This window comes from Physeter macrocephalus, chromosome 7 (genome assembly GCF_002837175.3).
Source record: "Physeter macrocephalus isolate SW-GA chromosome 7, ASM283717v5, whole genome shotgun sequence".
Classification (NCBI taxonomy): Eukaryota; Metazoa; Chordata; class Mammalia; order Artiodactyla; family Physeteridae; genus Physeter; species Physeter macrocephalus.
In genome coordinates this window covers 141531964-141538742 of record NC_041220.1, presented here as the reverse complement: position 1 = coordinate 141538742, position 6779 = coordinate 141531964, and the positions used below count along the sequence as shown (strand labels likewise).

The window sequence follows — 6779 nt, the reverse complement described above, 5'->3', positions numbered from 1 at the left end:
GGCGGCCTGGAGAGAAGGCTGGACCCCGAGACGGGGTGTCAGCGGCGCGGAAGGAGGCCGCTTGCAGCTCTGTCATTATCCCGGCAGGCGAGGGAAACAACACATTGCAGGAGGACCAGGTGAAGCTGAGGAGGAAGGAAGGGACCAGGAGGGGGCAGTGATGGGAGAAGGACAGGAGGAAAGACAGTTCCTTCTGTCCAGCTCAACGCCCTGAGAGGAGTCAAGCTGAACCCACAGCCTCAGCCAAGACAAGAGCAAAGACGCCCACACACGCATACACCCCTGTGTGGCCAGGGCCCCGATGGAGGAAGACACAGAGGAGAAACCTAAAGCAGCCTGGGCAATCTGGGCAAGGCTTCCTGGAGGAGGTGACGGCCAGGTTGGGACCTGAGTCAAAAGATAGCTATCAGCCAGGCAAAGGGAACTTGGGGTGGGGTGTTCAGGAGGAGAGGAAGGAATGCTCCAGGCTGAGGCTCTAGAGACCAGAGCGTCTGCAAGACGTCAGTTCAGTGTGCTGATGGGGTCTGGAGGGGCACGCAGGGAGTTGAGGCTGGCCATCCTAGGGGTGTGAGTTTCATCCCGGTGGCAGCAGGGAGCCACCTGTGGGTGGCAGAAGGGAACCACGTGATCAGATGTTCCCAGGGGCCCAGCCAATGGCGCCTCTCCTATGTTTTCAACAAGAAAAGATGTCAGGAAAATGACATGGCAGATAGGAAACCAAAATATTCCCTCTGTTGCTGGGGAAGTTGATTTCGAAGAATGTGGCTTCTATCTGTGGGCCAGTGGGTCTCCTGACAGCAGGCCCCAGGCCTCCCCAGTGTGGGCAGGCATTCTTCATCGGGCCAAGAGAAGTGTGCTCGGTCTCTGCTGCCAGACTTCATGTACTAGGACAGCCACCTGTCTCTGGCTCAGAGCCCAGAAGCAGAGGTCTGAGTTAGTGCTAGTCAGGGTTCTCCAAAGAAACAGAACCAGGGATAGAGAGAGATTTATAGAAGAGGAGGTTTATTATAGGACTCAGCTCACGGGGTTATGGAGGCTGAGAAGACCCACAGTCTGCTGTCTGCAAGCTGGAGACCCAGGAAAGCCGATGGTGTAATTCAGTCCAAGTCCAAAGGCCTGAGAACCAGGCGGGCGTCAGGTGTAAGTCCTGGTCTGAATCCAAGAGCTGGAGACCCAGGAGCGGGTGCCTGAGGTCAGGAGAAGATGGACGTCTCAGCTCAAGCACAGAGATCGAATTCCTCCTTCCTCCACCTTTTGTTTGGAATATTCTGGAATATTATTCAGCCATATAAAAGAATGCAATACTGGGACTTCCCTGGCGGTCCAGTGGGTAAGACTCTGCACTTCCACTGCAGGGGTTCGATCCCTGGTCGGGGAACTAAGACCCCACATGACACAGGGTACAGCCGAAAGTAAATAAATTAATAATAATAAAATAAAATAAACAATTTTTTTAAAAAAGGGGCTTTAAAAAATTGTTTTAAATAAAAGAATGCAATACTGATACATGCTACAATACAGATGAACCTTTAAAACATTCTGCTAAGTGAAAGAAACCAGTCACAAAAGACTTCATATTATATGATTCCATTTTAGGAAATGTCCCGAATAGGAAACTTTACAGAGACGGAAAGTAGATTATCAGTTGCCGTGAGCAGGAAGAGGAGGAAATGCAGAATGACAGCTAATGGGCACAGGTTTCTCTTTGCAGTGATGAAAATGTTCTAACACTAATTGTGGTAATGGTTGTATACATATCTACGCATATACTAAAACCACTGAATCGTATACTTTAAAAGAATGAATTGTATGGTATGTGAATTATATCTCAATAAAGCTGTTTTTTAATCTTTTAAAGAAAGGAAGGAAAGTGAAATATTGACCTCAGCTTCTACCATAAGAAACCAGAAATATAGGAAAACTGAAACCCAAAATAAACAGAAGAAAAGGAATAAAAATAAAAATCAGAATAGAAATCAATTGACATAGAAAACAGAAAGCAATAGAGAAAATCAAAACTTGGTTCTTTGAAAAGGTTGATAAAATTTATAACCTCTAGTTAAACTAATCAGTAAAAAAAAAAAAAAAAAAGCTGACATAAATTACCAATATCAGGAATGAGAGATAACATTACAGATCCTACAGATACTTTTAAAAAATTTTTTGCTCACTTTGTGCCCAAACCACAAACTTCTAATGCAATACACTTTTCAGTTCTAAGAGATGTAAAATCTCAGGAAGAAGAAACAAAAATTCAGTGGAAACCATTTTGCTTTGTTTTACAAAATGCAATCTTGTGCATTTTTTAGATTGTTTCAGGTAAACAATTATAAAACTGTGATAAGCATTGTGATAGAAGAAGCCAAGTATTACATTTTATTCAGATTATGTATTAATGTGTTAATTTTCCCCATCAGACTCAGGTTTTCTGTCTGACTTATCTCAGGATCCCCAGGACCAGCCCACAGTAGGTGTGCAGTGAACAGTGAGTGAGTGAATGAATGGGTGTGGAGGTACCCATTCCCTGAGCGCCACCTCCGTGCCAGGTCTGGGACACAGAGAGGAGCACAGATTTAGGACTTGACTTGATGGTATTTAGATGAGATTTTGGACTTAGAATTGATGCAGGAATGGTTTAGACTTGGGGGCATATTGGGATAGTGTGAACGCATTTTGCATGTGGGAAGGACGTGAATTTGGGGCAGCCAGAGGGCAGACTGTCATGGGTTGAATTGTGTCCCCTCCAAAGATACGTTGAAGTCCTAACCCTGCCCCCACCCCATGCCCGTCAATGTGACCTTACTTGGGAATGAGGTCTTTGCAGACGAATCAGTTAAGATGGAGTGGGGTGGGCCCTGATCCCATTTGACTGGTGTCCTTTAAGAAGAGGGAAATTTGAACACAGTCACAGAGGGAAGCAAACATTTCTGTTGTTTTAAGCCACCTGTATTAGTTCCCCAGGGCTGCCATAACAAAGTATCACAGACGGGCTGGCTTAAACGATAGAAATTTATTGCTTCACAGTTCTGGAGGCCAGAAGTCCAAGATCAAGGTGTCATCAGGGCGGTGCCTTCCAAGCTTGAGGGAAAATCTGTTCTCTGCCTCTCTCTCCCGGCTTCTGGGGGTTTGCTGGCAATGTTTGGTGTTCCTTGGCTTACAGAAGCATCACCCCAATTTCTGCTTTCATCTTCACATGACATCTCCCTGTGTGTCTGTGTCCAAATTTCCCCTTTTTATAAGAACACCAGTCATATTGGATTACAGCCCACCCTGATGACCTCCTTTTAACTTGATTGTAAAGACCCTGTTTCCAAATAAGGTCACATCCTGAAGCACTGGGGATTAAGACTTCAACATATAAATTTTGAGAGGGGGGGAGGAAACACAATTTAATTCATAACACCTGTTCAAGGCTGGTTTATTTCTCATCTTAATTGAAGATTTACAATGTAAATGGGCCATAAGATGTATCAATCCTGTTTTTGTGAAAAGCATTTATGTTGTTGGTCTTGTATGTTTTGCTACGTAGAAGAAATTGAAATTGACTAAGCAAGAGGTCTCAAAGAGGTTTAATTTGCTTCCATTCCTCCTGATACTCTGCCAGGATTTTCCCAAGCGTGTCCATGCCCATGTCTAGTAAAATTTTTCCAAACCTGTCCTAGGGGTTTTTTTTCTTACATTATTAACTGTTTTTGATTGTGGTAAAATATAGATAACAAAATTTTCCATTTTAACAATTTTCAAGTACACAGTTCAGTGGCATTAAGTGCATTCACTTTGTTGTGTAACCGTCACCACCATCCATCTCCAGAACTTTTCGAAACAGAAACTCTGTCCCTGTTAAATAATCACTCTCCATTCTCTCTCCCCTCTCAGCCCCTGGGAACCACCATTCTATTTCTGTCTCTATGGATTTGCCTATCCTGGATATTTCCTGTAAGTGGAATCATACCGTATTTGTCCTTTTGTGTCTGGCTTATTTCACTTAGCATAATGTTTTCAAGTTTCATCCCTGTTGTAGCATGTGTCAGAATTTTCTTCCTTTTCAAGGCTCAATAATATTCCATTGTATATACATAACACATTTTGTTTAGCCATTTATTTGCCAATGAACATTTGGGCTGTTTCCACCTTTTGGCTATTGGGAGTAACGCCATTATTAACATGACTGTGCAAATATCTCTTTGAGTCCCAGCTTTCACTTCTTTCCGGTGAATACCTAGGAGCAGAATTGCTCATCCCAGATGTTTAACTGTCAAAAATCTTTAGGTCTGTGCACTTGGGTCTTACCTGATTGTCTCATAAATTAGTAGAAACCAAACAGTTCCCCAGGGATTTCTAATCTGAAACTCTGGGAAACTCACCGTGTTCCCTGGAGGGAAGGATGTGAGAACTGACCTCTGGCTCCTCCTGGCATCTCTGCACAGCTTGACTCAGCTTTGATCCTTCAAGGAGGTCGGGGTAAAGTGGTAACCACCTGGGTGACTCCAGACTGGTTTGGGGTGGACTTGAGGATTTCCACACAATCAGTTTACAATGAGCACAGATTGAATTCAGTCGGATAAAAGCCCAGCAGGAGTGCTGTTAGGTAAAGGATCCTGGGTTGAATAATGGCCAGCAAAAATCACAGGGGAAGTCAGACGTCTGTTATATTTGAAAAGTAAGATAACACCAGAATTAAGGCTACCAGAGCCAGGACACACACACACACAGACAAGACGCACACAGACAAGACACACAGACACACAGAGGTACACACACACACACGCACGCGCGCACACGCGCGCACGCACGCACACGCACGCACGCACGCGCACACGCGCACACACGCACACACGCGCACACGCACACTCAGGAGGGGCCCCCGTGTGAAGTGAGCATCAGAGCCGTCCAGGCGCGTGAGAGAAACCAGAGGCTCCTCTGTGGCCTGGGAGGGACCAGGTGGGCGGGTGGTGACAGGCGTGACCGAGCAGAGACAAGGGAGAGGCCAAGGTGCCCAGAGGCGGGAGCAGCAAACACAGCTGCACAAACCAGAGGCCGCGTCACCGCCTTCACCTGCTCTTCTGCCCATTCCGGTCGGCCCCGAACCTGCACCTGAGTGCCACCCACCGGCTGGCCCGAGTCTGGGTGCTGGCAGGAGGGCTGAGGGTGCCCGCAGGGGAGCCACCTGGTCCAGAGGCCACGCCTGGGGGCCCCGAGGCAGTCAGCGGGGCCGCTGCCGGGCTGGTGGGAAGGCTGTGCAAAGCCGCCAGGGAGGCCACACGGCCCAGATGGTGCCCCCGCCCGACGGCAGGCCCCCGTCCCTGGGCTCCTGGAGCCCCCGCCCCTAGACACGGGCCGTGAGCACAGAATCCCCCTCACCGCCGCATGGTAGTGATAAAAGAAATATTCACATGTTGAGGTCTGGGGAAGTCATTCTGGCTTATCCGTGAGTCACCTTGAATTTCACGCTAGCTCAGCCTGTTTGTGGCCTGTCAAACATACATTGTCCATCTGTTTCGTTAGTGAAGAAAAGGGCACATTGACCAGATGTAAAGAATGTCCACCTTAAAAGTAAAGGTTAAATGCCTCTGTTGCTGGGACACCAACGCTGGTCCTCCTTCTGTAATAGGGAGGAACCTTTTTGTACTCTATTACAAGTTAATCAATAAAGGGATGTTGCCAATCAGCTTAAATTACACATAATTGTCCATTTCTGGGAACCCTGCCTCCCAGGTCATGAGCATTAAGCTAAAATACCTTTGTTCGGCTCACGGGAAACATCCTGACCGGGCCCACCTGTGAACGACTGCAGGGGGAAGAAATTAACACATCCCTTCCGGAGGCTGCCGGGAACCAGGAAGTGTTTGCCTTTGCGCCCTCCCCTTTTAGTATAAAAGGAGCCTGAACTCTAATTCAGACAAGATGGTTGTCTGGGGCACGAGCCCACCATCTTCTCGGTCAGCTGGCTTCTGAATAAAGTCACACTATTCTTCGTCCCAACACCTCCATCTATTGGCCTGTCTTGCGGCAAGCAGTACAAGCGCGGCCCCGGTAACAAAATGAGACGTAAGTAAGGAAGGAAGATATAGAGAAGTCATGGCTGACTATTACAGTTACTTGAAAAATAACGTTAATCAACTGAAAACAACTTTAAATAACCGTTCAGTAAGTTGTAGTGAGTTTGAGGATTTCAGTTAAAGGAAAAAGATCTGACCTCAAGGTGGCAGGAGAGTGGAACGAGCATCATGTGGGCTTTTGTCGCGGTGGGATGGGGGAGGGGGAAGTCCCTCACAGTGTGAAACCTTCCAGAGACCGCAGCCCAGGGCCACCAGCCAGAGAGGGAGGAGGGCACGGGACCTTCCAGGGGAATCACTGATGTCGCTCAGCTCCATGTGGGGCGTCTCTGGGCCGGAGGGCTCTGAAGAGCGGCAGCCACCTGGAATCTTTCACAGGCCCCGTTTGCTGGCAAATTTCACATGTGCAAAGGAGGCAGACACCAAACGGCAAAAATATGCTTATTTGGCGTATATTTAAAGTAACTGGATGTGTAAAAATTTGAGCTTGGGGCCAGCAGGCTTTGAGCTAACGGTCCAGGCTGCCGTGAAGAAGTAAGCAACCCAGGGCCAATATGGGGCCATCTTTAATCCATTTACATAACATGAGGTCAACATATGAACACCATAGGCTCCCTGCACACCAGTGGCCAATTTGCAAGGTCACAGAACAGCCCTTTCACACAAGCAGCAAAACCTGTACAACGCCTAGGAAAACTCTACCACAATATACGTGCGAGAAAA

General features: G+C 47.2%; 1 long non-coding RNA gene across 2 annotated transcripts; it reads right to left on the bottom strand.

Annotated features, from left to right (window-relative positions):
• Positions 1–1006: 1006 nt before the first annotated feature.
• LOC102982327 (uncharacterized) lies at positions 1007–5815 on the bottom strand. 2 transcript variants are annotated; one of them, XR_447875.4, is made up of 3 exons: positions 5740–5815; positions 4399–4644; positions 1007–1187 (listed from the first exon to the last, which is right to left on the bottom strand). It is a non-coding gene; the product is annotated as an uncharacterized lncRNA (long non-coding RNA). The 2 variants fall into 2 exon arrangements; XR_008617721.1 differs by having other exon boundaries at positions 4399–4581; positions 5740–5786.
• Positions 5816–6779: the final 964 nt, after the last annotated feature.